The sequence below is a fragment of the Apodemus sylvaticus genome, unplaced genomic scaffold (assembly GCF_947179515.1).
Source record: "Apodemus sylvaticus unplaced genomic scaffold, mApoSyl1.1 scaffold_33, whole genome shotgun sequence".
Taxonomy (NCBI): domain Eukaryota; kingdom Metazoa; phylum Chordata; class Mammalia; order Rodentia; family Muridae; genus Apodemus; species Apodemus sylvaticus.
The window spans coordinates 2,220,680-2,227,994 of record NW_026263270.1 but is presented as its reverse complement, the minus strand read 5'-3'; the positions used below and the strand labels follow the sequence as shown (position 1 = coordinate 2,227,994).

The window sequence follows — 7,315 nt, the reverse complement described above, 5'->3', positions numbered from 1 at the left end:
CTTTTCGAGTTACAACGTGTTGTTTAGGAGAAACAAGCTAATTTTTTTACGATGCGTTATTTCTTCTCATAAAGTTTAAGTGTTTCCATTACGTACATATTTGCCTTTACTCTGCAACACTGTATTTCCTTATAACGTGGTATTCTTGCATATTCTTTCGAGAGAAAACTCTCCTGTGCGTTCTCCTTTGAGGCTACATGCTTAGACATTCACGCAACACCAGATCTTTTCGAGTTGCAACGTGTTGTTTAGGAGATACAAACTAATTTTTTTACGATGCGTTATTTCTTCTCATAAAGTTTAAGTGTTTCCATTACGTACATATTTGCCTTTACTCTGCAACACTGTATTTCCTTATAACGTGGTATTCTTGCATATTCTTTCGAGAGAAAACTCTCCTGTGCGTTCCCCTTTGAGGCTACATGCTTAGACATACACGCAACACCAAAGCTTTTCGAGTTACAACGTGTTTTTTAGGAAAAACAAGATAATTTCACACGATGCGGGATTTCCTTAAAACGTGGTTTTCTGACAAATTTTGACGAAAGAAAATTATCCTGTGGGTTCTCTTTTTAGGCTACACGTTTAGACGTACATACCACACCAAATCTTTTCGAGTTATAAGGTGTTGTTTAGGGGATAGAAACTAATTTTGTAAGATGCCTAATTTCTTCTCGTAAAGTTTAAGTTTTTCCAATAAGTACGTATTTGTCTTTACTCTGCAACACTGTATTTCCTTATAACGTGGTATTCTTACATATTCTTTCGAGAGAAAACTCTCCTGTGCGTTCTCTTTTGAGGCTATACCCTTTGACATACACGCAACACCAAAGTTTTTCGAGTTACAATGTGTTGTTTAGGAAAAACAAGATAATTTAGCATGATGCGGGATTTCCTTAAAACGTGGTTTTCTGACAAATTTTGACGAAAGAAAATACTCCTGTGGGTTCTCTGTTGAGGCTACACATTTAGACGTGCCCGAGACACTAAATCTTATCGAGTTACAACGTGTTGTTTAGGAGATACAAGCTAATTTTTTTACGATGCATTATTTCTTCTCATAAAGTTTAAGTGTTTCCATTATGTAAAAATTTGGCTTTACTCTGCAACACTGTATTTCCTTATAACGAGGTATTCTTGCATATTCTTTTGAGAGAAAACTCTCCTGTGCGGTCTCCTTTGAGGCTACATGCTTAGACATACACTCAACTCCAAAGCTTTTCGAATTACAACATGTTGTTTAGGAAAAACAGCATAATTTCGCACGATGCGGGATTTCCTTAAAACGTGGTTTTCTGACAAATTTTGACCAAATAAAACTCTCCTGTGTGTACTCTTTTGAGGCTACACGTTTAGACGTACACGCCACACCGAATCTTTTCGAGTTACAACCTGTTGTTTAGGAGATACAAGCTAATTTTTTACGAAGCGTTATTTCTTCTCGTAAAGTGTTTCCAATAAGTACGTATTTGTCTTTACTCTGCAACACGGTATTTCCTTAATACGTGGTATTCTTACATATTCTTTCGAGAGAAAACTCTCCTGTGCGTTCTCTTTTGAGGGTACACGCTTAAACATACACGCAACACCAAAGCTTTTCGAGTTACAATTTGTTGTTTATGAAGAACAAGATAATTTCTCACAATGCGGGATTTCCTTAAAACGTGGTTTTCTGACAAATTTTGACGAACGAAAATTGTCCTGTGGTTCTCTTTTGAGGCTACACCTTCACGCAAATTCGTGATACAGAGAAGATTAGCATGGCCCCTGCGCAAGGATGACAAGCAAATTCTTGATACAGAGAAGATTAGCATGGCCCCTGCGCAAGGATGACACGCAAATTCGTGATACAGAGAAGATTAGCATGGCCCCTGCGCAAGGATGACACGCAAATTCGTGATACAGAGAAGATTAGCATGGCCCCTGCGCAAGGATGACACGCAAATTCGTGATACAGAGAAGATTAGCATGGCCCCTGCGCAAGGATGACACGCAAATTCGTGATACAGAGAAGATTAGCATGGCCCCTGCGCAAGGATGACACGCAAATTCGTGATACAGAGAAGATTAGCATGGCCCCTGCGCAAGGATGACACGCAAATTCGTGATACAGAGAAGATTAGCATGGCCCCTGCGCAAGGATGACACGCAAATTCGTGATACAGAGAAGATTAGCATGGCCCCTGCGCAAGGATGACACGCAAATTCGTGATACAGAGAAGATTAGCTTGGCCCCTGCGCAAGGATGACACGCAAATTCGTGATACAGAGGCTACACCTTTAGACGTACACGCCACACCAAATCTTTTCGAGTTACAACGTGTTGTTTAGGAGATACAAGCTAATTTTGTACGATGCTTTATTTCATCTCGTAAAGTTTAAGGGTTTCCAATACGTAATTATTTGTCTTTATTCTGCAACACTGTTCTTCCTTATAACGTGGTATTCTCACATATTCTTTCGAGAGAAAACTCTCCTGTGTGTTCTCTTTTGAGGCTACACGCTTAGACATACACGCATCACCAAAGATTTTCGAGTTACTACGTGTTGTTTAGGAAAACAAGATAATTTCGCAAGATGAGGGATTTCCTTAAAACGTGGTTTTCTGACAAATTTTGACGAAATAAAACTCTCCTGTGGGTACTCTTTTGAGGCTACACGTTTAGACGTGCACCCCACACCAAATCTTTTCGAGTTACAACGAGTTGTTTAGGACATACAAGCTAATTTTGCCAGATGCGTTATTTCTCTCATAAAGTGTTTCCAATACGTACGTATTTGTCTTTACTCTGCAACACTGTATTTCCTTATAACGTGGTATCCTTACATATTCTTTCGAGAGAAAATTCTCCTGTGCGTTCTCTTTTGAGGCTACACGCTTAGACATACACGCAACACCAAAGCTTTCGAGTTACAACGTGTTGTTTAGGAAAAACAAGATAATTTCGCAAGATGCGGGATTTCCTTAAAACGTGGTTTTCTGACAAATTTTGACGAAAGAAAATTATCCTGTGGGTTCTCTTTTGAGGCTACAAGTTTAGACGTACACACCACACCAAATCTTTTCAAGTTATAACGTGTTGTTTAGGAGATACAAACTAATTTTGTAAGATGCCTTATTTCTTCTCGTAAAGTTTAAGTTTTTCCAATAAGTACGTATTTGTCTTTACTCTGCAACACTGTATTTCCTTATAACGTGGTATTCTTACATATTCTTTCGAGAGAAAACTCTCCTGGGCATTCTCCTTTGAGGTTACAGGCTTAGACATACACGCAACACCAAAGCTTTTCGAGTTAAAACGTTTTGTTTAGGAAAAACAAGATAATTTCGCACGATGCGGAATTTCCATAATACGTGGTTTTCTGACAAATTTTGACCAAAGAAAATTCGCCTATGGGTTCTCTTTTGAGGCTACACGTTTAGACGTACAGGCCACACCAAATCTTTTTAAGTTACAACGTGTTGTTTAGGAGATACAAGCTAATTTTGTACGATGCGTTATTTCTTCTCTTAAGTTTAAGTTTTTCCAATAAGTACATATTTGTCTTTACTCTGCACCACTGTATTTCCTTATAACGTTGTATTCTTACATATTCTTTCGAGAGAAAACTCTCCTGTGCGTTCTCTTTTGAGGCTACACGCTTAGACATACAAGCAACACCAAAGCTTTTCGAGTTAAAACGTTTTGTTTAAGAAAAACAAGATAATTTCGCAGAATGCGGGATTTCCTTAAAACGTGGTTTTCTGACAAATTTTGACGAAAGAAAATTTTCCTGTGGGTTCTCTTTTGAGGCTACACGTTTAGACATAAACACCACACCAAATCTTTTCGAGTTATAATGTGTTGTTTAGGAGATACAAACTAATTTTTTAAGATGCCTTATTTCTTCTCGTAAGGTTTAAGTTTTTCCAATAAGTACGTATTTGTCTTTACTGTGCAACACTGTATTTCCTTATAACGTGGTATTCTTACATATTCTTTCGAGAGAAAACTCTCCTGTGCGTTCTCTTTTGAGGCTACACGCTTAGACATACATGCAACACCAAAGCTTTTCGAGTTAAAACGTTTGGTTTAGAAAAAACAAGATCATTTCGCACTATGCGGGATTTCCTTAATGCGTGGTTTTCTGACATATTTTGAGCAATGAAAATTCATCTATGGGTTCTCTTTTCAGGCTACACGTTTAGACGTACAGGCCACACCAAATCTTTTTAAGCTACAACGTGTTGTTTAGGAGATACAAGCTAATATCTTACGATGCATTATTTCTTCTCGTAAAGTTTTTTCCAATATGTAAGTATTTGTCTTTACTCTGCAACACTGTATTTCCTAAAAACGTGGTATTCTTACACATCCTTTCGAGAAAAAACTCTCCTGTGTGTTCTCTTTTGAGGCTACACGCGTAGACATACACGCAACACCAAAGCTTTTCGAGTTACAACGTGTTGTTTAGGAAAAACAAGATAATTTCGCATGATGCGGGATTTCCTTAAAACGTGGTTTTCTGACAAATTTTTACGAAAGAAAATACTCCTGTGGGTTCTCTTTTGAGGCTACACGTTTAGACGTACATGCCACACCAAATCATTTCAAGTTACAACCTGTTGTTTAGGAGAAACAAGCTAATTTTTTACGATGCGTTATTTCTTCTCATAAAGTTTTAGTGTTTCCATTACGTACATATTTGCCTTTACTCTGCAACACTGTATTTCCTTATAACGTGGTATTCTTGCATATTCTTTCGAGAGAAAACTCTCCTGTGCGTTCTCCTTTGAGGCTACATGCTTAAACATTCACGCAACACCAAAGCTTTTCGATTTACAACGTGTTGTTTAGGAAAAACAAGATAATTTCGCAAGATGCGGGATTTCCTTAAAACGTGGTTTTCTGACAAATTTTGACGAAATAAAACTCTCCTGTGGGTACTCTTTTGAGGCTACACGTTTAGACGTGCATCCCACACCAAATCTTTTCGAGTTACAACGAGTTGTTTAGGACATACAAGCCAATTTTGCCAGATGCGTTATTTCTCTCATAAAGTGTTTCCAATACGTACGTATTTGTCTTTACTCTGCAACACTGTATTTCCTTATAACGTGGTATCCTTACATATTCTTTCGAGAGAAAACTCTCCTGTGCGTTCTCTTTTGAGGCTACACGCTTAGACATACACGCAACACCAAAGCTTTCGAGTTACAACGTGTTGTTTAGGAAAAACAAGATAATTTCGCAAGATGCGGGATTTCCTTAAAACGTGGTTTTCTGGCAAATTTTGACGAAAGAAAATTATCCTGTGGGTTCTCTTTTGAGGCTACAAGTTTAGACGTACACACCACACCAAATCTTTTCAAGTTATAACGTGTTGTTTAGGAGATACAAACTAATTTTGGAACATGCCTTATTTCTTCTCGTAAAGTTTAAGTTTTTCCAATAAGTACGTATTTGTCTTTACTCTGCAACACTGTATTTCCTTTAACGTGGTATTCTTACATATTCTTTCGAGAGAAAACTCTCCTGGGCATTCTCCTTTGAGGTTACAGGCTTAGACATACACGCAACACCAAAGCTTTTCGAGTTAAAACGTTTTGTTTAGGAAAAACAAGATAATTTCGCACGATGCGGAATTTCCTTAATACGTGGTTTTCTGACAAATTTTGACCAAAGAAAATTCTCCTATGGGTTCTCTTTTGAGGCTACACGTTTAGACGTACAGGCCACACCAAATCTTTTTAAGTTACAACGTGTTGTTTAGGAGATACAAGCTAATTTTGTACGATGCGTTATTTCTTCTCGTAAAGTTTAAGTTTTTCCAATAAGTACGTATTTGTCTTTACTCTGCAACACTGTATTTCCTTATAACGTGGTATTCTTACATATTCTTTCGAGAGAAAACTCTCCTGAGCGTTCTCTTTTGAGGCTACACGCTTAGACATACACGCAACACCAAAGCATTTCGAGTTAAAACGTTTTGTTTAGGAAAAACAAGATAATTTCGCACGATGCGGGATTTCCTTAATACGTGGTTTTCTGACAAATTTTGACCAAAGAAAATTCTCCTATAGCTTCTTTTTTCAGGCTACACGTTTAAACGTACAGGCCACACCAAATCTTTTTAAGTTGCAACGTGTTGTTTAGTAGATACAAGCTAATTTTGTACGATGCGATATTTCTTCTCGTAAAGTTTTTCCAATACATAAGTATTTGTCTTTACTCTGCAACACTGTATTTCCTAATAACGTGGTATTCTTACATATTCTTTCGAGAAAAAACTCTCCTTTGCGTTCTCCTTTGAGGCTACACGCTTACACATACACGCAACACCAAAGCTTTTCGAGTTACAACGTGTTGTTTAGGAGATACAAGCTAATTTCTTACGATGCGTTATTTCTTCTTGTAAAGTTTTTCCAAGACGTAAGTATTTGTCTTTACTCTGCAACACTGTATTTCCTAATAACGTGGTATTCTTACATATTCTTTCGAGAAAAAACTCTCCTTTGCGTTCTCTTTTGAGGCTACACGCTTAGACATACACGCAACACCAAAGCTTTTCGACTTACAACGTGTTGTTTAGGAAAAACAAGATAATTTCGCATGATGCGGGATTTCCTTAAAACGTGGTTTTCTGACAAATTTTGACGAAAGAAAATACTCCTGTGGGTTCTCTTTTGAGGCTACACATTTAGACGTACACGCCACACCAAATCTTTTCGAGTTACAACGTGTTGTTTAGGAGAAACAAGCTAATTTTTTTTACGATGCGTTATTTCTTCTCATAAAGTTTAAGTGTTTCCATTACGTACATATTTGCCTTTACTCTGCAACACTGTATTTCCTTATAACGTGGTATTCTTGCATATTCTTTCGAGAGAAAACTCTCCTGTGCGTTCTCCTTTGAGGCTACATGCTTAGACATTCACGCAACACCAGATCTTTTCGAGTTGCAACGTGTTGTTTAGGAGATACAAGCTAATTTTTTTACGATGCGTTATTTCTTCTCATAAAGTTTAAGTGTTTCCATTACGTACATATTTGCCTTTACTCTGCAACACTGTATTTCCTTATAACGTGGTATTCTTGCATATTCTTTCGAGAGAAAACTCTCCTGTGCGTTCCCCTTTGAGGCTACATGCTTAGACATACACGCAACACCAAAGCTTTTCGAGTTACAACGTGTTTTTTAGGAAAAACAAGATAATTTCACACGATGCGGGATTTCCTTAAAACGTGGTTTTCTGACAAATTTTGACGAAAGAAAATTATCCTGTGGGTTCTCTTTTTAGGCTACACGTTTAGGCGTACATACCACACCAAAT

General features: G+C 37.6%; 2 non-coding genes and 3 pseudogenes across 2 annotated transcripts; all 5 read left to right on the top strand.

Moving 5' to 3' along the window:
- Positions 1–1,703: 1,703 nt before the first annotated feature.
- Positions 1,704–1,812, top strand: LOC127676152 (U6 spliceosomal RNA). The gene has a single exon (XR_007975685.1). It is a non-coding gene; the product is annotated as a U6 spliceosomal RNA (small nuclear RNA).
- A 4-nt stretch (positions 1,813–1,816) lies between these two features.
- On the top strand, positions 1,817–1,916 carry LOC127676149 (uncharacterized; annotated as a pseudogene).
- Positions 1,917–1,920: 4 nt separating this feature from the next.
- On the top strand, positions 1,921–2,020 carry LOC127676151 (uncharacterized; annotated as a pseudogene).
- A 56-nt stretch (positions 2,021–2,076) lies between these two features.
- LOC127676150 (uncharacterized) lies at positions 2,077–2,176 on the top strand (annotated as a pseudogene).
- Positions 2,177–2,180: 4 nt separating this feature from the next.
- LOC127676153 (U6 spliceosomal RNA) lies at positions 2,181–2,282 on the top strand. Its single transcript, XR_007975686.1, has one exon. It is a non-coding gene; the product is annotated as a U6 spliceosomal RNA (small nuclear RNA).
- The last annotated feature ends 5,033 nt before the right edge of the window (positions 2,283–7,315 follow it).